Below are 25,589 nucleotides of genomic sequence, written 5' to 3'. Positions count from 1 at the left end.
ACACAGGCCGCCTATGAGGGTTCAGGCCATAATCCACCACGCTGGCCAAGTGCGGGTTGGCAGATGTCACATGTCGTCAAACTTTAGATTCTTGGACATGTCGGTTTAGAGGAGGATATGAGGATAGGTCATAAATAATTAAAAGGGAACAAGATGAGTTAAAAGACTTGTGTTATAATGACTTAAATGTTCCACTACATGAAAAGAAAAAAGAAACAACAGAAAAATGTATATGTGTGCGTCAGAATATAGAAAAAATTACAAATACACCTCTAACACCTTAATATACAGGTAATCATTCTGATTCTTTGGAAAATTACTCTTCAATCTACATAGTAATTTAATAGTGATTCATATATTAATACCATAAAAAGATTTTTGGTAAATCGCATATTCTGATTTCCGAGCATATCACGTACACATGTGTGCGTGTAGCCTGTGTACCGACAGAGACGGCCGAGACGGCTGATTCGTCGATTGTATAAATGTGTCTGGGTCATTGCACCTATATTTCCCCTAAGGTCTCCTAGAATATTTGTCGGATAGCTTATTTTATTCTAGAAATAATTAACAAAATTTAGATGCAGTTTGGTCGGATTAATCGATAAGAGTTGATTAAAAAACTGTTAATTTCACATATGTACGAACGGATACTCCAATTTAATTATTTTTTTATACATTTCCTAAATAATTTAACACATTACATAACAAAATACCAGGATATCATAACAGCATAGGTGTTTCCGCGAAAGAGAACGTAACAACCTTCATAGCATACTATGCATATTAACAAAGGCGTTAAGAATACCAATTTAATAGCTAGGAAAAATTTAAAATCTAGGAAAAATATATGGAAATACTGATCCAATTTTGAAAGTAATCTCGCATTATAATAGGCTATTTTAACAGCCTGTTATTTTTTAAAAACATGCATTTGCTAAAAGTCATTAAATAATTGTGGTCAAAGTCATTAATTATAGTGAAAGTTTATGAGGATAGATAAAAGTTAAGCTCACTTACTAAAATACCTAAACGAATCTAAATAAAGTTTGGTTAAGATAAAGTCTGAGTAAGCTCATAGGTTACTTTTTAACTTAATGTCACGCGAATAAACCTGCATCGTGAAACCAGTTGAAATATCTCAACAGAAAAAATATAATACCCTTAAAATAGCTTCATCTGTATGTCTGCATGTCTCCTTAAGAATCGATTTCAATCCACTTTATCAAACTTCGTACACTTATCAAAGATCGGTGACAATACGATAATTAGTTTATCTTATCCTGATCAGGATCGCCGGGATTAAATGCATTTCTTTACCTCTGTATTTAGCGCGTGAGCTTAGAACCGAGGGGTCCTGGGTTCGATTCCCGGTGGGGACGCAAAAAAAAGACTCGGTCTGGCAGGACACAGAAGGCTCCATAAAGAAAATCGATCAGTGAAACAGATGTACATTATCTGCCCCATACCCCACTAGGGGACACGGGACTCCACTTTTACCTCTGTATAAGATTTTTAGATAATTTCGTTGATTCTATCATTAAATCGTGTTTTTATTTTATGTTTTTTAGCTATTTTTGTCATTTACAATTTCGTTAAATACCGATTATACGTAATGGTTTGACAAACAGATTGCAAAGAGGCTGCAATCCTCTTTGGACATCTTGAGCACAAGTATAACTCTTTTGACATTCCCCGATACGGTTCAGTAGTGATGTCCCAACTAAGATTTGTGTTCGAATCATGAAAAGCATTTGTCTGTTTGTTTGTCTATTTAGTATTTATTATTCATGTTATATTAGGTAGAAATAAAACCAGTCAACAGTGCTTAAAACGGTGAAGGAAAACATCGTGAGGAAACCGGCATGTCCAAGAATCAAAAGTTCGACGACATGTGACATCTGCCAACCCGCACTTGGCCAGCGTGGTGGATTATGGGCTGAACCCTCATAGGAGGCCTGTGTCCCAGCAGTGGGAACATATATGGGCATAGTATGGGTTGATGATGATGATGATGATGATGAAAACCATTAAATATGAAGTGTATGGAACCAAATGGCAATAATTTCCTATCAAACACAAAAAGATTCACGTCAATTGGTTGAACAGCATGCGGAGTTATCGTGTAATAAAACTAAAATTTACAGTCGAATTGAATACCTTCTTTATTTTTAGGAACGTCGGTTAATACAGAATGAAATATAAATTATACACGCGTTCTACTTATTTTTTTAGATAGATTTATAAAAGCTAATAATATTTATGTATTATATATTTATACAGTTAAAAATGATAAATTTTGCTTGTGCGAATAGATGTCTGAATGCTCATTATGCAATCAAACAAAAACAGATGATTGCATCTAGATGAAATCCGAAATAATAGATTATATTTTCATTAAATTCAACGCTCGGAACGGTAAAGGAAACCGACATGTCAAAGAATCAAAAGTTCGACGACATCTGTCATCTGCCTTCACACGCTTGGGCAGCTTGGTGGATTGTATCCTGAACCCTCATAGCAGGCCCATGTCTCTCTATTGGGAACATATATAAGCTGTTGATTGTCATAGACTAATCGGAATGAATTTACCCACATATTAAATGAAGTAATAAAATAAATTCGACCTTTAAAAGCATAACAAAGATTTCTCCATATGAACGCTTTAACCCATTTTTTCTTATTACCCTCAACAACAAGTATTAAAAAGCCTCGCATTCATACACTTGCAGCTAAAAATAACTTTTGCAAAGGCATCGTTTATAATAGCATATAAAAACCGTCCCATCCTTTTCCATCCACTCCAACATACGCTTAACCTAAAATGTTACTTTTGATATCATGAATTATGTTATTTTCAATCAATATAATGAATTAAAATATTGTTTCGCAAACACAATTCGTACCCAATACCAAAAATATCTATTTACACAATTACTGACCCATCGCGATCCGTCCGTCCCCACCGACGCTTAACCCCAGCAATCGCATAAATAACATTAACGAAACAGACTACACTTTACGAAAATACTACTTTCACTATATTACGCAAAACTAAAGCGGCGCGTGCGCAGTCCGAATGCTCAAGTTACATACAGAATGGACTATTTCAATTACTGACTACATATTTATTATTCACTGCTAGTTGTTGACCGCGACGTCGCCTGCATCTAGTTAACACCAAGAGCCCTAGGCTTCCTAACAATATTAATAGTTTATTGATAATTCGAGCAATAAAATGTGCTTATTGCGTTCTATTGGGAAGCTTTTAATTATTCCCTAAATACCATCTATTTTCTTATGAAACTTCCATTGAATATTGTTCATCCGTTGCAGATATTAATCAGAATGCAGTGATTCATAACTTTTATTTATCTCATAATTTTTGTTAATTATGTAACTATTTGTGTCTTTGTGTGTTAAAATAAATGGTTTCTATCTTTTCTTAAACATACTGTCGCATTGATAACCTCCTTTTCCGGAGTCGGTTGAAAAAACTCGTCCTTACATCAAACAATAGCAATGAAACCAATTAAGTGAGAATCTTGGAAACAGACAGGTATTGGATAAACAATCTTCAAGGTGTCTAAGTATCACTTAGCTATATAACTAAGCTACATTCATTGTCTTAACACATAGACATTATCGTATTGAATGATAGTTTTTTTAGTCTATGAACAATACTCCATACGAATTGTTAATATATCGTTATGCTTTTATTCTTGTAAGTGATATTACATCGCTATGTTAGTAGTCTGAATCGGAATAAAAGTAGTTATTTATCAAAAAAATTAACTTTTTTTTATGTCATAGCGGGCAACTGAGCTGGTGGTGAACGATCACCACCGCCCGTGAACATTCGCAGGGGCTCAGACCTCTGAGAATGCGCTGCCCGCTTTTAAGGGATAAGGGATAAGGAAAGGATTGATGACTGGAAAGAAAGAATGGACTAGGAAGGGTGAGGAGAAGGAAAAAGGCCTCCAGCTACCCCATTCGCCGTACGAAACTCAATAGCAAGCTATTATTTCACGCCGTTTTTCTGTGGGGGTGTGGTACTTCCCCGGTGCGAGCTGACCCAATTCGTGCCGAAGCGTGCTCAACTCCTACAATAACTGCTTTCTAACTTTTCTCTTCTTTTATGTCATCGCGGGCAACTGATCTGGTGGTTTGCCTGATGGTAAGCGATCACCGCCCATAAACATTGTCTGAGTTAATGGTACTGCGAATGCGCTTCCCGCGTTAAGGGGAAAGGGATAAGGAAAGGATTGAATATGGGAAAGAAGGAATGGACTGGGAAGGGTGAGGAAACTCCCACTTACCGTACGAACACAGCAGCATGCTACTCTTTCACGCCAGTCTTCTGGAAAGTGTGGTATTTTCCCGGTGCGAGCTGACCCAATTCGTGCCGAAGCGTGCTCGATTCCCACATTAATATCGTGATTGAAGTATTTACCTTTACCAAATACAACAACTATATCTAATCTAAATAGAACCACATGACTATGTAACATTGTTTTAAGGTTATATATAAGTTTCTAATAATTATTCTAGTTTCTACAATTACAGACACACTGCAGTTAGTATGTTATTAATATTGCTTATTTATTATTACTAAGAATTTGTGAAATTCATTGAGTTCTAGAGAACGTTATTACGTATTTATTATTTGATTTACTGGCACGATTTAAATTGATGTTAACTAAAAATTGGGTCAAACATTTATTTATTGAATATGCGTATTTAAAAAACGTTTTACTAGACACTATTTTGGGGTCCATAACAATTTGTTATTTAATAGCAATTTCTTTTTGAAATAATTATTTAATAAACAAACGCCTTCAAATTGTCAGGAATTAATAATTTAAACGCGCCTGGAAGGAGAACATCGAAACGGTTCACTCAATTTTTATTTCTTTCTTTCTTTCAATCGAAAGGTCTAGTAACAAACACGTAAAAATATTAATATTAATTAAGAACCTTCTCCTTTATTGAAATGGGTTGATAAACATAAAACATAACTGTTTTATTCCATATATGGATAGCGTATCTTTATTATATATAAAAATCAATTGCTGTTCGTTAATCTTGTTAAAACTCGAAAATGGCTGGTCTGTTTTTGATAATCATAGTTTTGGGGCTTTCTGAATAGTCCGGGGATAGTTTAAAAGGTAAGAGCAAAACGGAGGCGGGCGAAGCCGCTGGCGGGAAGCTAGTCATTTATAAAATTAACTACTGAATAGAATTCTACTACATAAATAAACTTTAAAACAATTCTTCAACTCATTTCATAACTCAAACTCAAAGACGTGTTCTTCTAATGACCTTGAATTGTAGTATGTTTTTTACGTAATGTAGTAGTTATTATGTAGTGAAAGTGGTTAAGCAACGTCGCCCGTGTTAGTGACAATACTATTTTGTTAAAATTGTAGTTATTTTTGACTGACTGCAAAAAATAAGTTCTTAATTCTATATAATTTCTGGTCCAAGGTGGTCGATAACACAATATAGGTTGGGGTTAATTTAATTTATTAAAAAACTAACTATTGCTCGCGGCTTCGCACGCGTTAATTGGGAGTGGTTTAACAGATGTTATATATATAAACCTTCCTCTTGAATCACTCTATCTATTAAACAATCCCATCAAAATCCGTTTAGTTTTCAAGATTTCAGATGCATACATAGGGACATACGGACATAGCGACAGAGAATGCGAGTTAGTTTTATTCTATGTAGTGATCAAATACATAAAATTAAAGTGCGAAATAACTTATTCTTATATTGTAACAAGCAGTGGTGTCTCAGTGGTGAGAACCTCGGACTTCAAAATCGATGAGTCGGGGTTCGAGACCGGGCGAGCGTGCAGGAAATAAATTGATTTTTCAATTTATCTGCGCATGTAGATAACATCACCACTGCTTAAAACGGTGAAGGAAAACATCGTGAGGAAACCGGCATCTGCCAACCCGCACTTGGCCAGCGTGGTGGATTATGGCCTGAACCCTCATAGGAGGCCTGTGTCCCAGCAGTGGGAACATGTAAGGGCTGATGATGATGATATTGTAACATTGTATTCTAAATCTTATATATGCTTCATGTAAACCTTACTTAATTGGTAGCGGTCCTTACCCACAAAAAATGAGTAAGCCTAATTAGGATCTATATCACAGTTTTTAGGTTTGTTCGTCTGTTGCGCTCGTCCAAGCCTGAACCATGCATTACTATATACGTTTCCTATTTCCTTCCTTCCGCGGTTATATTTCCTTAATTAATTCAAACTATATTGTTCAATTATTGTCACGCAATGTTTTGAGTGAAAACACATGTTTCCGATTTAGAGAGACGGTTTATAAAGTTCAGAGAGCCTACTAGCATTAATATGGAATACTAGCTGCGGCTCGCGATTTCACCCGCGTAAGTCCGTATCCCGTAGGAATATCGGTATAAAAAGTTGCCTATAAGTTATTACAGCTGTCCAGCTATCTACGTAACAAATTTCATTACAACTGGTTCAGTAGTTTTTGCGTGAAAGAGTAACGAATGTCCATACATTTTTATAAAATTTTCGCGTATATAATATTAGTAGAATTTGTTATGGACGCTGTACAAACAGAATTTATTTACTAATTTATAAATAAAATATGAAAATTTATTTAGGGTTTTGAGGCGAGACTTTTTATAATATGGTTTCTCATACGTACAGTCCTACTATCCTACTAATATTATAAATGCGAAAGTTTGTAAGGATGTGTTTGTTGCTCTTTCACGCAAAAACTACTAAACCGATTGCAATGAAATTTGGTACGTAGATAGCTGAACAACTGAAATAACATATAGGCAAATTTTTATCCCGATATTCCTACGGGATATGGACTTACGCGGGTGAAACCGCGAGGCACAGTTAGTATTATATAATCTATTCTCAATCATAATTAAAAAAAATATGACTTTTATTAAATACGATCAAACGTTACATTAAAAACGTCTGCTAAATCATACTACACATAAAAAAAACTATTGTTATAGGTCATTTACTCGCTGACTAGGCAGATTATTTGAATCTAAATCGAAACCTGTCATAATTTAACTTCAATATACGAGGTGTATTTTAATCTTGTTATATCTTAATATATAAAAATCCAGTGTCTTGATGTTATGTTCCCAATGAACTCTTCACCAATTCAACCGATTTTGATTAAATTTGGCATTTTATGTGTAATTTGGTCCAACTTAAGGTATCGGATAGTTTTTATTTCGATTAATTATCCCAATCATTTATAATCTTAATATTTTTAATTATTACTCAGCCCCAGCAACGCGTGGCCTCTGCGGATGTTTATAGGCGGTGATCGCTTACCATCAGGCGAACCACCGGATCAGTTGCCCGCGATAACATAAAAGAAGAAAAATGCAAAGGCAGTAAAATTTTTTGGTAAAATAACCGCTTTAATTCCGATTTAAATTAATAACAGCGATGTAATATCACTTATAAGAATAAAAGCATAACGATATATTAACGTTACGTATGGAGTATCCTATCCTACTAATATTATAAATGCGAAAGTTTGTAAGGATGTGTGTGCGTTTGTTGCTCTTTCACGCAAAAACTACTGAACCTATAGCAATGAAATTTGGTACGTAGACAGCTGGACAACTGGAATAACACATAGGCAAGTTTTCATCCCGATATTCTTACTGGATACGAACTTACGCGGGTGAAACCGCCGAGCTAGTTGTTCATAGACTAAAAAAACTATCATTCAATATGATAACGTCTATGTATGTATGTATGGGCAGCAGTGATCGCTTACCATCAGGCCAAACACCAGCTTAGTTGCCCGCTATTACGTAAAAAAAAAAGATACAGAGCCAATTTTTTAAGGATCGGTGGCCATTATAAAAGTGTTTTATAGGATATTTTTTATATTAATCTGGAACATTTGTTCACTTTCTTCAGTCGTCCCTGTGACAGTTGCGTGGTGGAGTTGTTTTAAATGAAGATGTTGATCAAACAGTAAATAATATTATAGCTGGAGTCTCGTTTATGTAAATTCGAGTGGTTTCTCAACTGTGCAATGCATTGTGAAGCACGCAACCGCTAGGGTGGCCACACGTTGGAATCTTGCGGGACGCTCCCGAACTTTCGTTGTGGATATTTGTGTGAGTTTCGGGTTTTTTTATGTAATAAGTAGCTGTTTGTCCTGGGTTCTCCTATGATACATATACAGCCTGTGTCGCTTACTGAAGTTGCAGCTTTCTTATGTTGAAAGAGTTTTGAAATAGATCCAGGGGTTTTTGCGTGAAAACGTTACAAACATACAAATTTTATTCTATTACGTCTTTATAACTTTAGTGTAGATAAAAACGCTTTATTGTAGAACGCACACAAATATAACAGTTAAAAAAAAACATAGCTATTGTACAATTCGGCGGCCTTATCGCTTAGGAGGATAAAGGAAAAATAAATTAGTTACAAGTATTGAGTAGTCACGAATACATAGATATTTTGTGTTAAAGAGGGCGCACCGTGCTAATGGAAATTACTTTAAGTATTAATGTATTAGATCTACAACTGGTGGTAAATGTTATGACGATTGAAAAATGCTTCTATAACACATCTTATTGAATATTTAAATGTTTGAGTTTGAATTCAACTCCACCCCAAATCAGAGGCTTAAACCAGTCACTGACTTACTTATTTTATACATTTTTACTTCTATTATTTACACAATAACCTCTTTTAATAACGAATGTTGCTCGTTTAATAAACGAGTTTTAAAACAAATCTTACCACATCATTCAATATTTATTATCCGCTGTAAAATTAGAAAAACTAAAACCATTTTAGGTTGCAACATACTCGTTAAATATGTAAGTTATTACGATATGTCATTAAATAATTTATTGCACTAATAATTTTAAAAAAATAACTAATAATTAAAAAAATCTACATTCTTTACATAGCTTGCAACTTCATTATTTTTGTTACATTTAATAATTAAGTTGTATTAACATTTTTGAAAGACATGGTTTTGAAAGAGCAACTACAGAGTCTCTGGCCGGCTCTTCTCTGTAGAAACTGTTTTCCTAACCACTGGTAAATTGTCATGTTTCCATTCTGTAACGATTCAAAAGCACTTCTAATCAAATTCTAGTTGGGAAATTGCATGTTTGAGTTTGAATTTGAGTTCCTACTGTGAAATATTGACTAAAATATCTCATGTATTACATAATACATATTTGAAATTATACTAAACACTATTACAAATGATTCATCAATTACAGTGCTTTAAAAAATAACTTTTGAAATCCCATTAAATTCTTACGCAAGGTATTAAAGTAATGATTGCGGTTTGATAAACGAAATCAGTGATTGTTTGTCAATTTTGATGTCACATAAATATGTTATACTAGGGAAAATTTTAATCTTGCTTTAAATAATTTAATAGCTAAAAATCGATTCAACCAATTCAATGGAATGTTTAAAAGTACTTCGGAGACGTTTGTATCTTTTGTAACACTCAAAGTTATTGTTTAAAAATAAACAAATGTTTTGCTTTGCTAGCAGCGGCCAATAGCTCTGCTTATAATATAATATATATATATATATATATATATATATATATATATATATATATATATATATATATATATATATATATATATATATATATATATATATATATATATATATATATATATATATATATATATATATATATATATATATATATATATATATATATATATATATATATATATATATATATATATATATATATATATATAATATATAAGTATAACTTTTAATACACAAGACGCTCGACCCGTCCCCGCCCGGGTGTCAAGATTCCTGTTTTATCACAAAGGAACAATTAATCGGGATAAAAAGTATTCTGTCAACCAAGTCAGCTCATACTCTGTCTGTATACCAAATTTCATCAAAATCCATTCAGTAGTTTCAGCGTGATTATCGGACATACATCCAAACAAACAAACTTTCACATTTACAATATTAGCGTGATAAACCAAACGTTCCGTCACCAAACAGATTTCACAAAATCAAACGACCTTCAAGTAAATTAAAGTCCCAAAATATCACAGCCAACCGTCACCCTACACCCCCACTCTACGTCCGCCATTCTACAGCAAGTTTGTTCACCATCAGTTCACTATTTGAAAGTGCTACAGTGTGGTAGTGTGTGGATTTGCCTCGCTTCAGGTATATATGTTGTTCAAATGAAAATAATGTACATGTTGCTCAATACATAAGCTTAAACTTATCACAAACATTTTAAGACTAAATTATCACCAAAATTGAAAAAGTAACTGCTCATTTCTTGAAGAAAAACCTAATTTCAGAGTTGATTTATCTTAATTATTAATTATTTGATAGAAAACACTCCCAACCTCTGTTATATTAGAGTTGCCTTTATCTTAATTATTGATTATTTGATAGGAAATACTCAATTGATGTCCCAATTCTATTATATAAACACACAGCGCACTTTATTTTCTTTTAAATGCAAAGTTCTAGTGTTTATAACTAGACATTGACAATCTTCGAAAGTGACTTCTTACATCTGTTATATTATTTACGGTATAAGTAAATATAAAGAAAAAACATCTTTAAATACAGTTCAATGATATTACCATATGAAATAAATATTGTATTTATATTAAATAATATTTAGGTCTCTTAAATAAAATAAAAACGATATATTTTTAAATTGTATTACTTGTATTATATATTAACCACATATACATGAAAGACGTGTACATATATTATATGTAATATAATAATCATACATACGCCAATTCTCCGTTTCTTGTTTTAAAATAAAAACCTAGTTTGAACAATCTCTATTAAATACTAGCTGCGCCCCGCGGTTTCACCCGTCTAAGTACGTATCCCGTAGGAATATCGGGATAAAAAGTTGCCTATATGTTATTCCAGTTGTCCAGCTGTCTACATACCAAGTTTCATTGCAATCGGTTCAGTAGTTTTTGCGTGAAAGAGCAACAAACACACACACACACACACACACATCCTTACAAACTTTCGCATTTATAATATTAGTAGGATTAGTAGGATATCTATACCATTTCATTTAATATTGTCCAAAATCTACAGTTATTACATAAATGCCCAATAAAGTCCGTCTCCCTTGTGGGGCCTGGGACAGAAGCATTTCACAATTATATACTTTCACTATTAGAAGCTTCTGGAATATCTCCAGACCGGGCAGCAAACATATTTCGATCAAGCATAACAATTATACCACAATTTAACAACTGACAAATGGATAAAATACTAAAATTTATGTATTCGTGTTTATTTCCAAACGCCATATATGTTATATCATAGCCACACCGACATACGTATTTATTATACATTAAATCAGCCAACTGGTTTTGTCGCGAATATATTAGTAAATATATAAATTTTATTACTTCTATTGCTGTCTATCATACGACATCGTCTATATTTTAATATATTAAATGTTTAGAAATTAAAAACTTATTAACGGATTTTAAAGGCGATTTATTCATTATAGCGTTAGATTTATTCATTAGAGATTCACTCGCTCTATAGTGTTCGAAACGTCGGGTCGGTCGATAATATAATAAATCGCGTTTAAAATCCGTTAAAAAGTTTTTAATTTCTAAATGTTTAATACTCGCGTTAAATCAAACACAAGAAAATACTATATTGAATGTTTATAGGCTACCCTAGATCTTCAACTAAAATATTCATTCATTCATTCATTCATCATACAGTTCAATGTAATGCGTTTTATTTAAAATGTTAACACATAACCAATGTATATTCAGGAATCAAATCAAATCATACTTATTTTTTATTCGTATATACAAAAAAACTAATTTCAGTCAAATTTAATTTTCTAACCACATTATTATGTCTGAAAAGAAATTTGATATCAAAATTTAATTCAAATTTTGCTTGTGTTTTGTGGTATACGTATAATTTTTCTAAATTACACTTATATCTTATGATTTGAAGTGACCCAATAAAAATAATTTATTAACTTTCGACTCATCCATTGAGTTGAGAGAATAGTTCAAGAGATCATGTGCATGTTTTCTTTCATGTGGTTTGTATATATATACACATCGGATTTATATTAATAATATTAAGCTGTAAATTTTGTTAGTTTGAACGCGATTATCTCAGGAACTACTGCACTGATTTTAACAATTTTTCCACCATTGAATGAGTATGTATCACATATATCCAGCGGTGAAACAATTTTTATAATCGGTATAGTAGTTCCTGAGATTAGCGTGATTAAACATATTTATATTTATATAATTGCTTTACAATTAAAACATTCGTTATCTAGTAGATATATACATAATTCCTGAGTTACATTAGCAATATTTCATTTTTAATTTTTATATCTCCATGTTAATAAATTTAATAATTCTATTTTATCTCAAGGGACCATTTGATATATATCGTATCACTCAAGTTATACTCTGTCTGTATACCAAATTCATTCAAAATCCGTTTAGTAATTCAACTGATTGACGGATACATACAAACAAACAGACTTCCTCATTTATAACCTTAGTGTGAAGTGTGATAGTTTGATGAGTGTGATAAAACAAATATTTTTCAAAAAATTTACTTAGAAAATTCTATCATAACAACAATTAGGTAAATTAAACCAATCAGAGGAACAGTTGTGAAATTCATACGCCCCATACCCCACGAGGGCCAAGGGGCTTAATTATAACGCCAAATGGCGGAACCGGTTTTTTGACTTATTGCGTATTACATAACCGGTTATTACTTCAAGATGTCTTGATTACTTATTTTGAAATATTGTTAGTGCGCAGTTGGCGGTGATCTTTAAAAGACTGTTTATTAAATAATTTTAATATATTTGATAATACAGTATTGAAGGTAAATATTCATTTAAATTATAATATTTACTGCGCGTGTGATATCTTTCTTTTTATTTTTTTTTAATCACAATATATCTAAACTTTTATACGTAATAGAATGTTATCTATACCATGAAACATTTTTATTTTTATAAAGTACATACATTTTTATATGGCGTTTAATAAAACTATATTATAACTATGCAATAAAGCTTTGAATTATATCTATTTTAATTATTCTTTATTAACTATAGAATATAAAATAATAATCAACAGGCCATGATTTTTAACGCGGGAAGTAACAATTTGCACAGATAATATAAAAAAACTTTTAAAAGATCAAACCATTACGCAATATAAAAGTGATAAATATACATTTCAGTAAAACCTTTAAATGCACGTTGGGACACGCACCGAAACTGTTTTCCAAACTATCATAAAATTCCTCAAAGACTTTATTTATCTGTATTTCAAATTCGCATTATACGCACTGATTATTTACATTGTCTTCTATTATTTTGATAATTATTTGTCTTAGCGTGTTTATAGATATGTGAAGTGACGTGAATGTGATCAATTGAATAATAAGTGTTATTTTGTGCTGAACGAGAGGACTGTTAATTGGTGAGTGTTTTTTTCTTATTTCCATCACTACATAGCATAGAACAAAGTCGCTTTCTCTGCCCCCTATGTCCCTTTATATGCTTAAATCTTTAAAAGTACATAACATTGATGGAGTCTGTTTTAATAGATAGAGTTATGCAAGATTTATATGTATTATAGCATCTATTAAAGTACTCTGAATTAACACATGTGAAGCCGCGGCAAAAGCTAGTAAAATATAAACTAGTTGCCTGCGGCTTCGCTCGCATTTAGCTGTTGAGTAGCGCTTGAAGTAAATTCTCAATTGACGATAACTTACTCTTTCGCTTAACCGATTTTGGTGAAACAAAATCAACAACGCTCCCAATCTTAATCTACCTGTGAATACATTCAAATCCGTTGAGTAGTTTCGAACTTGTAACGTACCATACAGACTGACAAAAATATTCAAAAAATTGTTTTTTTGGTTTCTGTTACTCTTTCGGTTCTTTAGAAAAATATTTAAATTATAAAATTGTCTTATTATATATATAAAGGGATTTTTCGATGTGATGCTCAAAATAGTTACAATTGTAACAGGAAATCACGATTACCTGTGTTTCTTTAAAAACTATACCCCCTTCAATTAATAACCTAGGCCAAATTTAAATGCCATAACATGGAAGGCACCAGCTTTCAAATAAAAAAAGAATCATAAAAATTACCCTATAAAAAGTTATGCAGTAATAAACACAGAACAACAGTCGAAAGCCTCCTTTTTTGAAATCGGTTGAAAATTAAATTCATTTACAGCGCCCAAACATTCTATTAATTAGAAATCATTAAAAATTTTACACAACGAAATATTTTTATCGTTTCTTTAATTAACTTCTTTAGATGTGACAACACTAATAATAAATAATGAAACTGTTCTGTTGCGAAAGAAAAACAAACACACAAACACATTTTTGCATGTATACAATTAACAGTACACCTGTGCCAAATGTCATCAAGATTTGACTAGCCATTCTTCCGTGAAACAGTAACAGACTCATAAACTTTCGTATATTTTGAGTGGGATGATCACAGAAGGACGCGACTTATATGGGATTCAAATCCCATAAAACTAACTACAACAAACGGATCTAGCCGCGAACTCTCTATTTAAATGATAATTTAAATGTAAAAGTTTAGTTATGTAATCGATTCAGCGAGGAAATCGATTTGAGTTGGTTGCATCGATTATTCGGTAGTCGGTAGTCGTCATTATGGTTAATTTTACAATCGAGATATTTTTAAAATTTTACGTTTCTCTTATTATTCCTTAATTAATTTTTGTCAACTGTACTTTGTAGTTTAAAAAAATGTGTATAAAATTTTCACATAAAAATCGATGGAGCAATTATGATGATTTTTTATGTTAAATTACTTTTCCTTTTTATTGTGAAATCAAAATATAAAGAACAAACTCTAAAGGTTTGAAAAACGTCTCAAAAACTCTTACATTTAAGTACAGTTTAACTACATAAATAACTTTAAAGGTGTTTTTTTTATATTAAAATATAATACTGAAGTTAATCAGACTACAGTATTATAGAAACTTAAAAAGAACCTCAGAGTTGCGCGCGTTGAATTCTAATGTATCGAAACATATACACGAACAGTTTACCAGTCTTGTCTTAGTCACCTAGCGCTAATTCGCTTATGTTATGTATTATCTTATACATAAAATTATACATAGGTAATCTTGAACGAAACAGCCTTCTTTGTAAAAAAATCTATTCAAATTTTGTTCAACATAATTATTACCCGTGACAACAGAAAGACGGTCAAATTAATTTCTTTCTTATACTTATTGTATTTTATTTCTTATACTTATAGTATAAAAAAAATATATAACACAGCACTAGTAAAATTTTTAAAATTTATTAATAAAATTATGGTATTGACGCTGAAGTCACGAGCTTACAAATTTAAAGGAATCTTCAAAATCATGTCCCCCAGTCGAAAGTTCTAAGGTACAAAACATACATACTTTTTTAAGTCGGTCGTAAATTGTTGAAATAGGTTTATAATAGTACAAAAAACACATGACTCACAAGTTATACATACATCTGTAATAAATTATGTAAATTAAAAAGCCATTTCCACACGAAGCATCCTATTACTATCAGGAAATAAATCTTACTCATTTCGATATAAATGTCAACATTTAAAGCCTTAGGGGTTTTATTAAGTGGAAAAGTTTGTGTATTCATCAAGGCTAAGGTAGCATCCACTGTTTGGTTATGCAGTATTTTTTGCACATTTTTATACTCCAAAATGATAAGAGTAAGACAAAACAGCACTGAATCAGCTAGCATTAGCTGGCTAGTATTATAAACAAGAAAAGTGTGTGTGCGATTCGCACACGATAGAAGTGAAACTTCAGTAAATCGACAAAATAATGAGATGAATATATATAAAATTTGTGTGTGTATTTGTGTCTCTTACCTGTCGTTTTTTCCGTTGTATTAGCTTTGAAATCACAACGATTCTAAAGAAGTTTCACTTCGAATAAGTCACCAATGACCGTAAGGTAAGGTATCACTCCAGAGGCGATCAATGGGATCAAATGAGATCACTGTTCTATCAAACACAATGTGATTCTTTTCCCCCCAATCGGTTGGAAATCCTAAAGAATCACTTCGAATTGAAACGTCAATTAAATATATATACCTACATATATAATATAAATGTATTTTATGACAGAGCAAGCAAAGAAGCAGATGGGCCACCTGATGTTAAGTTAACCACTGCCCATAAACACTTGTAACATTAGAGGTGTATCAGATGCTTTGCCATATACTTCATATTTAGATACATCTTAATTTTCCAGTTATAAAAGTAAAAAAAAATATTCTAATAAATCTAATAAAGCATCCTCAGTATAACCTCCTATCTCTATCAGTCTCCATAAATATTTATTGCTATTTGAGAATAAATTTAAATTATAACATTAACCTTGTCCCACAAATGGTTTATATGTCACTAACTTAACTTCCTACGCTAATAACTTAGGAACACCTATGTCCATTTAACAAGTTGTGTTATGTCATATCTAAGTGTATTCAAATTCTATTATGCAACTTAAAAGTTTTAACTTTATAAGGGTCAAGACCTCTTGAAAATTTTGATAAAAATAATGGCATTTTATATCACTTATATAAACGACTTATATTAATAAACATTTATTTATTTATTGCTTCAAGGATAACCAATATGACATAAATGGATATATCGATAGAAAGCTTTTTGAAATTTGAATTATAGACTCGGATTTGTCATTATAGGCAAGCACTAGGTACTAATAAGATCGCAGATACGCAGTCTGTAGTTAGTAACTAATTAAATATAAATACTTATTACTTTTATAGAATAAAAATGCATATAAATGCATTATTTTTGGGTTTGGTAAAGATTGCATTGAATTATTTTTTTAAACTGTTGCACCGTGTTCGAAAAAATATCAATAGCCTTATCTTTTCTACTACTATGAATGCGAATGTGTACTTTATTTAGTTTTCAATATTAAAATAAATAGCCTACTTCTTAATATATATCGTGAAGTATTATTTTACCTCCAAGTGAAAAGGGACGCCATGGCGAATTTTACCAGATTAGTACGTATTATTATTTAACTAGCTACGCCTCGCGGTTTCACCCGCGTAAGTCCATAGCCCGTAGGAATATCGTAATAAAAAGTTGCCTATATGTTTTACCAGTTGTTCAGCTGTCTATGTACCAAATTTAATTGCAATCGGTTCAGTAGCCTTTGCGTGAAAGAGCAACAAACACACACACATCCTTACAAACTTTCGCATTTATAATATTAATAGGATGCTAGTAAAATGAAACATTAATAATATTAAATCAGAAAATGCCAATTACAAATTAAACGGTAACTAAATATTATACTTGCGGAAACTGTCGTCGCTAAAATATGTTGATATTAAATCAAAAAGTCACGTATATGTGTTAGGTTTGTGGTTGGCCTTCGTTTAACGAGGTTAAATAGGACATACAAACAAACCCGGATATTGTATATGTAGAATTTCAAGTTTATAGCATTAAGATGTATATGTTTAAAACAACTTATCGACAACATTTGGTAATTTTTTCTCACTGCAGCCACAAGCCTCTTTTTAGCCAAGTCGTAGCGTTTCTTAGCGGCAACCCTACACATTAAACATTAATTAATTATGTATACTAATATTAATAAAAAAAAAATTAATGAAGCTGAAGAGTTTGTTTGAGCGCACTAATCTCAGGAACTACTGGTCCGATTTGAAATTCTTTCAGCGTTAGATAGCCCATTTATTGGGGAAGGCTATAGGCTATATATGTACCACGGGCGAAGCCGGGGCGGAACGCCAGTAAACCATAAATGTGCCAAATTGCAAACTGCTCTATCCAGGCAATTTTCAACATGACCACGAAGTTATTGCTACTTTAAATATTATTTACATCCATTATTATGTAAACAAACATAACTTCCCCTTAACCATTTCATTTCATCCGACTAATTGTCGATTCAGAGTCACTAAGTTTTATAAATTAATTCAATAAGATTCGAGTGACCCACGATTTCTAGTTAAAGCTTTGTTAGGCAACACAATAGTGTTACGTAGCATTGGGCAAGGCATTGTATAATGCTGTTATAAACTTAGTTACGAGTTCGCGAATATAGCTTCTATAAGCAGTGGTGGCTCAGTGGTGAGAACCTCGGACCTTAAAATCGATAAGTCGGGGTTCGAGACCGGGCGAGCGTGCAGGAAATAAATAGATTTTTTCAATTTATCTGCACATGTGGATAACATAACCACTGCTTTAAACGGTGAAGGAAAACATTGTGAGGAAACCGGCATGTCCGAGAATCAAAAGTTCGACGAGATGTGACATCTGCCAACCCGCACTTCGCTAGCGTGGTGGATTATGGCCCGAACCCTCATAAGAAATCTATGTCCCAGCAGTGGGAACATAAATAGGCTGATGATGATGATGATGATAAATATAACTTCATAATACTTGAATGAATCTTGCGCTGTCTCAATTCGGTTGGACCGTTCGATTCCTGAAAAATGCAATGAAATTGCAGTTATTAATTTTAACCACATGCTTAAGACATATGGCATCCACGGAAAATTAGTGTTAGTACGCTGAGTGGCAGGCCTAATTAAGGCACATTTATACGTAGATCGCTGGACAACTGGAATAACATATAGGCAACTTTTTATCCCGACATTCCTACGGGATACAGACTTACGCGGGTGAAACTGCGGGGCGCAGCTAGTAATAAAATATAATCTTTATCGCTCAGGAATTATCTGTTTATAGTGCTTAATTACTAAAACCGATGCTGTAGTTCTAGAAATATTTCTTACAGACTTAAAGACAAATATACCTCTATATATAAAAAAAGATATACACTATATAGCTATACTATTGGACAATAGCTAATAAAAATTATGTAATGATTATCATATTAGCTTCAACAAAACGGACAAACTCAAACAATACGCAAAGTAGGAATTGAGGCCAACCAACCACTTATTTATTACGTGATTCTCTGTTTATTTATGTTATTTTGAGGTAACTTATAATTGACTTATGTTGAATGTTAAAGTTATGTCAATATGGATTAAACAGTCGAGGCTACTTGGTTTTGAATTTGTATCCATTATGTAAATCGTAGTCCATAGATTTCTTATAATGCGATTCTTTTATGTATTTTTGTTGAAATAGATAGTTACTTATCTACGAAATTGATATGCTTGGGCTTAAAAACATATTTACTTATGTTTAAGTAAAATATGTTATTATCGAACAATCACTCTGTAATCTGAGTTAATTATTTATTAAATAGATTGTATGAGAGATATTTTGTTATTGTTCGTTTAAAACTTAGAGATATTGAAACTTTCTAGAAATTAGATTCTAACATGTAGAACTTTTATTGACTATATATTCGATAACAAAATTTATTTTAACTGATCCATAATTCTCAGCAAAACAAAAATGTCTTACATTCAAATATGTTCAGCCGTTAAGAAGTTATATCGGAATAAAAACCACACCTAAATGGCCAACCTTTACGTACCATTTTAGTATGTCGTATAAAAACTTGAAGCAATTATTTCTAAATCAACGACATTATTTAAAATTAATGTATTTATTATTATAGCCTTTAATACTTATTGGCTGTAGGCCTACTTAAATGACTTAAATGATCTGCTTATTATAAAGCGAGGCATCTTTCCCTTAATTTAAATACCAAAACAACCCCTCAATCCTTATTTGAGGACAGCAACACAGTCACTTCCTTGCGAAGTGGGTGCTTATGGGCGGCGTGTTTCGTTTTTCACCAGGCGACGCGTCCTCTCGTTGCTAGCCTATACCATAAAAAAATAAAAAAAAATGACCCGTTTCCTTTTCCTCAGCCTTCCCAGCCCCTTCCGTCTTTTCAGTGTTTTTCTCATCTGGCGGTGATGATCGTTTACCATTATGCGAATCTCATAGGCCTGCTTATGGCATGAAAATAGCTCCACAATTAGCTGTGGAAGAGATATATCATCCCTACAAATCTGTCCGTCCGTCTGTTCTTCCCTTATAAACCACTGAACCTATGTAAGAAATAAGAATGGACATAGGTTAGTATTTATCCCGGTTATCTTAGGGGTGGGGAGCTACACAGCGAACAACCCAGATATGTCTATCTTTTCCTTTAACTACGCTAACTAGTTGCAAATGACTAGCCCTCCATTCCATTGTCATACTAACATATAAAATAGTACTATATATAATTATAAAGTGAGTTACCATGTAGCCCACTGCGATTACCAGTTAGAAACAAGTTTTCCAATTCAATTAGGAAGCCAGTCGTGAGTCCACCTTCACTTATATTAAACTCAAACATTTATTCCATCAACTAGACTATACAAGGGCTTTTGTTATATACATAGTATGCATATTATGTTACTAGATGAATACTTATACAGTAAACATTACTGCATAGTATAAAACAAAGTCGCTTTCTCTGTCCTTGTATGCTTAAATATTTAAAAACGCAACAGTTTTTGACGCGGTTTTTTTAATAAATAGAGTGATTCAAGAAACATTTATATGTATAATAACATCTATTGAACTATTTCGAATTTAACGCGTGCGAAGCCGCGGGCAAAAGCTAGTTGGCAAAATAAATAAAGAAATAAGGCTCCTGTTTCCGAAGTTCTAATCACCCAGACAAAATTCTCGAACTAGAAGTATTTATACTACAAAAATTTTATTGAACCAAAAAAAAAACATGCACTTTTTAACGTCCTGGTTTTATATGCGAGTACATTATTCGAGATTATGTAGTTTTATTAATTTTTAACCCCTAGAGTTCCAAGTTGCCCTTTTTAGACAAACAACGTGGCATCATTAATCCAGACTTTAATATATGTCTGTACCAAATTGCATACAGATCCTTAGAGAGAACAGAGAAAATTAAAGTTATATCCATAACAGTTTAAATCGTTTTATATCCATAACAGTTCTAGAGTTTAGACGTACGTCTGGCATTATCTAACCAACCATCCGGTTTTCTTAGCAACCCATTCGCATTTATATGTAAAGAGACACGATTTATTAACCGATTTTAAGTGGGAGGTTCTCAACGCGACTGTATGTTTTTGTGTCTATTTACTTCATAGCTTTTACCGGTTTAACCAATTATGATGATTGTTTTTTATTTATTTGAAAGCTGGTGCCTCCCATGTGGTCCCATATATGGGACATATAAATTTGGTCTACTTATGACAATTTGTAGGCGATTGAGTTGTTTGTTAGAAACAATTATTTGAAAATCATTAATTTTATATTATACGTGTAGTTACGATATTAAATCCTACCCTATCCTATCATATAACATATAGGCAACTTTTTATCCCGATATTCCTACGGGATAAGGCGTTGTTATTCCAGTTGTCCAGCTGTCTACGTACCAAATTTCATTGCAATCGGTTCAGTAGTATTTGCGTGAAAGAGCAACAAACACACACACACATCCTTACAAACTTTCGCATTTATAATATTAGTAGGATTAATAAGATAGTAGGATAAGTCATTAACATATAACATTTCCCCACCAAGTAACTAAGTAACAACTTAAATAACTTTCATTATAACACTCAATATAAATATTCGGCTTGCAAAACGCAACCTTCGGCATTATTTATTCGTCTATTGGGGTCAGTGTGTTTCATAATTTGTCACTACAACTAAATAGAACCATTCACTTACCTCTAAGCACTAACTTTCACTTAGGTTTTGTCTAGGTTTTCTGTGTCGGTGATACCAGGAAAATATGAGTTAGCTATCCGCCTGCGACTTTGCCCGTATAGTTAAAAGAAATTTCCACTGATATGAGATGTATCATTTTCATACTCTTCACTATCTCCAGACAAATCCTACTAATATTATAAATGCGAAAGTTTGTAAGGATGTGTGTGTGCTTGTTGCTCTTTCACGCAAAAACTACTGAACCGATAGCAATGAAATTTGGTACGTAGACAGCTGGACAACTGGAATAACATATAGGCAACATTATATCCCGATATACCAACCGGATACGGACTGACGCGGGTGAAACCGCGGGGCGCAGCTAGTTATTCTATAAAATCGCTCCGTTGCGAACTGAAAAAAGGACAAACAATCTGTTTGATCCTTTTGATAGTAGATTTGATATTCACCCCGTGATTAATACCAAGGGCTATAGGGGTTGGTATACAAGTGAGACAGTTAGCAGTATCTACTCTTAAAGAGATCTCTTAGTGAGTCCCGAGCACGTAAATAATAAAAAGAAAGTGGCAATTTTTTTATAATACTAATATAGTTTCAATATCGGCTGCCCTGCGTAAATACAATATTAAAAATCCCTGGTATTAACCGATAGAAATATCGCATAGGAAGTAGATTTCTAGAAACTCCAGCTCAATTAGTGTCTAGAAAAAGTATATTATAACGAATTATCGGGAAAACAGAGTTTATTGTGCCACGCAGTAAATTACACTTTCGCTATTATTTCAAACTAAATTGTTTATTATTCTTCGCAACACTTATATTTATTCAACCGACTTCATAAAGAGGAGGTCATCAATTCAAATGTACTTTTTCTGTACATAACCGCACTGGGTTATATCACACAAATATAAAAATCGCTACGATTTTTATATTTGTCTATTTTATTTAAAAGCTTATGCCAGCGATGTGATTTCATTAAAATTTCGTCTAATCAAAGATGTTGAATTCTCATTGTTGTGTTTATTGATAACTTTTTTCATTTCATTTGTTAAATATCCCAAAAGCTAATAAAAGTAATGGCCGTAATATAATTCTCAAGGTTACACTGAAGCAATGGTCACGACACCCTCCACTTGAGAGCTATTAAGTTGGTAACACTGCCCATGTAATATTTTTAATATAGCGCCATCTATCGTTAAAAAACTATGCCCATGGGAATGATGTTTCAACGCTGTTAAAAGTAACCTATGTCACTCTCTAGCTTCTCTCTTCGCCAGGCATTAAAATCATAAATCACTCCATTTTGAACGTGATAGAAAGACAAACAAAAGGATTTTATATAAAAAATGTTACTATTATACACAGTCGATTAAAATTATTTTGAGTAGGTATAATTAAATAACTGCTTTAATAATTTAGGTCCCATCTATTCGACCTAGCATTATTAACCCACATACCCATACGGTCGGAAGGCCAGTAGGTAACCAACTTTGCCCTAAAAGGAGTACCGAGTCTTCCTTTTGTATACGTTGCATTCGATGATACTATTTAAACAGTGTACCTAAACCCTTTTATATCAGGACAGGATTGAACGACGGGAACGAAGGAATGACGGGGAAGGGAGAGGAAAAGGAAACGGAACTCCACCTCCCCCACTTACCGTACGGAACACAGTAGTAGTACATCACAGATAACATAATACAATATGTCATCATCATCATCATCATCATCATCATCATCAGCCCATATATGTTCCCACTGCTGGGACACAGGCCTCCTATGAGGGTTCAGGCCATAATCCACCACGCTGGCCAAGTGCGGGTTGACAGATGTCACATGTCGTCGAACTTTTGATTCTTGGACATGGCGGTTTCCTCACGATGTTTTCCTTCACCGTTTTAAACAGGGGTGATGTTATCCACATGTGCAGATAAATTGAAAAACCAATTTATTTCCTGCACACTCGCCCCGGTTTAGAAACTCGACTTATCGATTTTGAAGTCCGAGGTTCTCACCACTGAGCCACCACTGCTTTTAATAACGAACTCTATATGTAGCATGCTACTATATCACGCTGGTCTTCTGTGGGGGTGTGGTAACTCACTGGTGCTGGCCCAATTCGTGCCGAAGCGTGCTCCAATTCCACATAAACCGAACAAAATGCGACTGTCCGTCAAATGCAGGTCGCGAGTCAAAACCTAACTAATCATCTGAATGCACAAAATGCAACGATTTCAAATCGATATATTATTATCCTTATAATTTGTTAAACTGGGAGGAGTATTTATCGGATCAAATCAGTTTTCGACAGCCGCTAAAACGATATTTACCATTTAAGAACATTTTTATACAAGACTAGCGTTTGCCCACGGCTTCGCGCGTTAAATTTGGAGTAGTAAATAGATGTGATACATATAAACCTTTCTCTTGAATATCTATCTATTTTAAAAAAAACCATCAAAATCCGTTGCGTTTTAAAGATTTAGGCATACATAGGGAGATAGGGAGGGAAAAGGTGTACAATATTTTGCGAATACTAATTAAATAAAAATATATATTAATGGATGTTTTGACACAATAAAAAAGAAATCGTTTCTTTTGTATCTTTGCGATTTATAAAAGTGCTCAGTTTTATATTTATGAGAGTATTTATTTCCAACCACTGATACTTGACAATACATTAAATTGTTTGCTCCATTATTGCAGTTTAATTTACAAATGACATAGAATTGCGGATATTACGGCGTTGTCGTTAAAATGTCATTAAATCTAATAGATGTTTTTTTTCTATTTATTTGCTAAGAGATTAAGTTACTATTGAGTGTAGTAATAACTACGTGATATGAGATTTTTATATACATTCGAGAGCTTGTATTAGATCAGCAACATTTTTCTACTGACAAAATGTCTCTACTAAGATACCATAATCATCCTACTTCCTACTAATATTATAAATGCGAAAGTTTGTAAAGATGTGTGTGTGTGTGTTTGTTGCTCTTTCACGCAAAAACTACTGAACCGATTGCAATGGAACTTGGCACGTAGACTGCTGGACAACTGGAATAACATATAGGCAACTTTTTATCCCGATATTCCTACCGGATACGGACTAAGGCGGGTGACACCGCGGAGCGCAGCTAGTACTATATGTAGCATGCTACTATATCACGCTGGTCTTCTGTGGGGGTGTGGTAACTCCCTGGTGCTGGCCCAAACTACTGAATCGATTGCAGTGAAATTTGGTACGTAGACCTGTATAAAATGTACAGGTATTTCCCGCATGGATCCCGTTACCGTGAGATTTGAGGAATGAAGAATATTCGTTGTCCTTTCTCAGGTCTCAAACCATCATTATACCACATTTCATCCAAATCAGTTCAGCGGTTTTGGAAAAAAAAAGAGACAAAAATTACAATATTAGCAAAGTTAGTTAAGTCCATCATAAACATGGTTACACTTTCAATGATTTTTAAAGCCGAACCTATATTTTCTCAGTCGGTTAAAATTTGCCAACCATAGACTACGATACAGTTATGCAACGGACAGACCGAATGACGTGATACACATACAGAACACAACCTACATGCATATATATGTAAATTTTGTTACGTTGGTGAAAATATTTTTAAAATACTTCGTTGAATGAAAAAATTGTTAGTGATGAACCAGTGTAATTAGACCTATCATCATCATCATCAGCCCATATCAGTTCCAACTGCTGGGACACAGGCCTCCTATGAGGATTCAGGCCATAATTTTTTTTTCTTTTTTTTTTA

The 25,589-nt window shown here is 33.0% G+C and overlaps 1 protein-coding gene across 5 annotated transcripts in view; it reads left to right on the top strand.

Moving 5' to 3' along the window:
- The window catches only part of LOC119836488, a 47,563-nt gene that overhangs the window by 4,396 nt on the left and 17,578 nt on the right, over window positions 1–25,589 (top strand). The window contains exons 1-2 of one of the 5 annotated variants that reach the window (XM_038361826.1): window positions 10,145–10,219; window positions 13,459–13,533. The gene's annotated coding sequence lies outside the window, so the exon portion shown is untranslated. Of the gene's footprint in view, window positions 1–10,144; window positions 10,220–13,447; window positions 13,534–25,589 lie in introns of those variants that run through there. The other 4 variants (XM_038361827.1, XM_038361829.1, XM_038361828.1 and 1 more) reach the window with 4 other exon arrangements.

This window comes from Zerene cesonia, chromosome 24 (assembly GCF_012273895.1).
Source record: "Zerene cesonia ecotype Mississippi chromosome 24, Zerene_cesonia_1.1, whole genome shotgun sequence".
NCBI classification, from domain to species: domain Eukaryota; kingdom Metazoa; phylum Arthropoda; class Insecta; order Lepidoptera; family Pieridae; genus Zerene; species Zerene cesonia.
The sequence above is the reverse complement of the archived record's forward strand: the minus strand, read 5'-3'. Positions and strand labels throughout refer to the sequence as shown.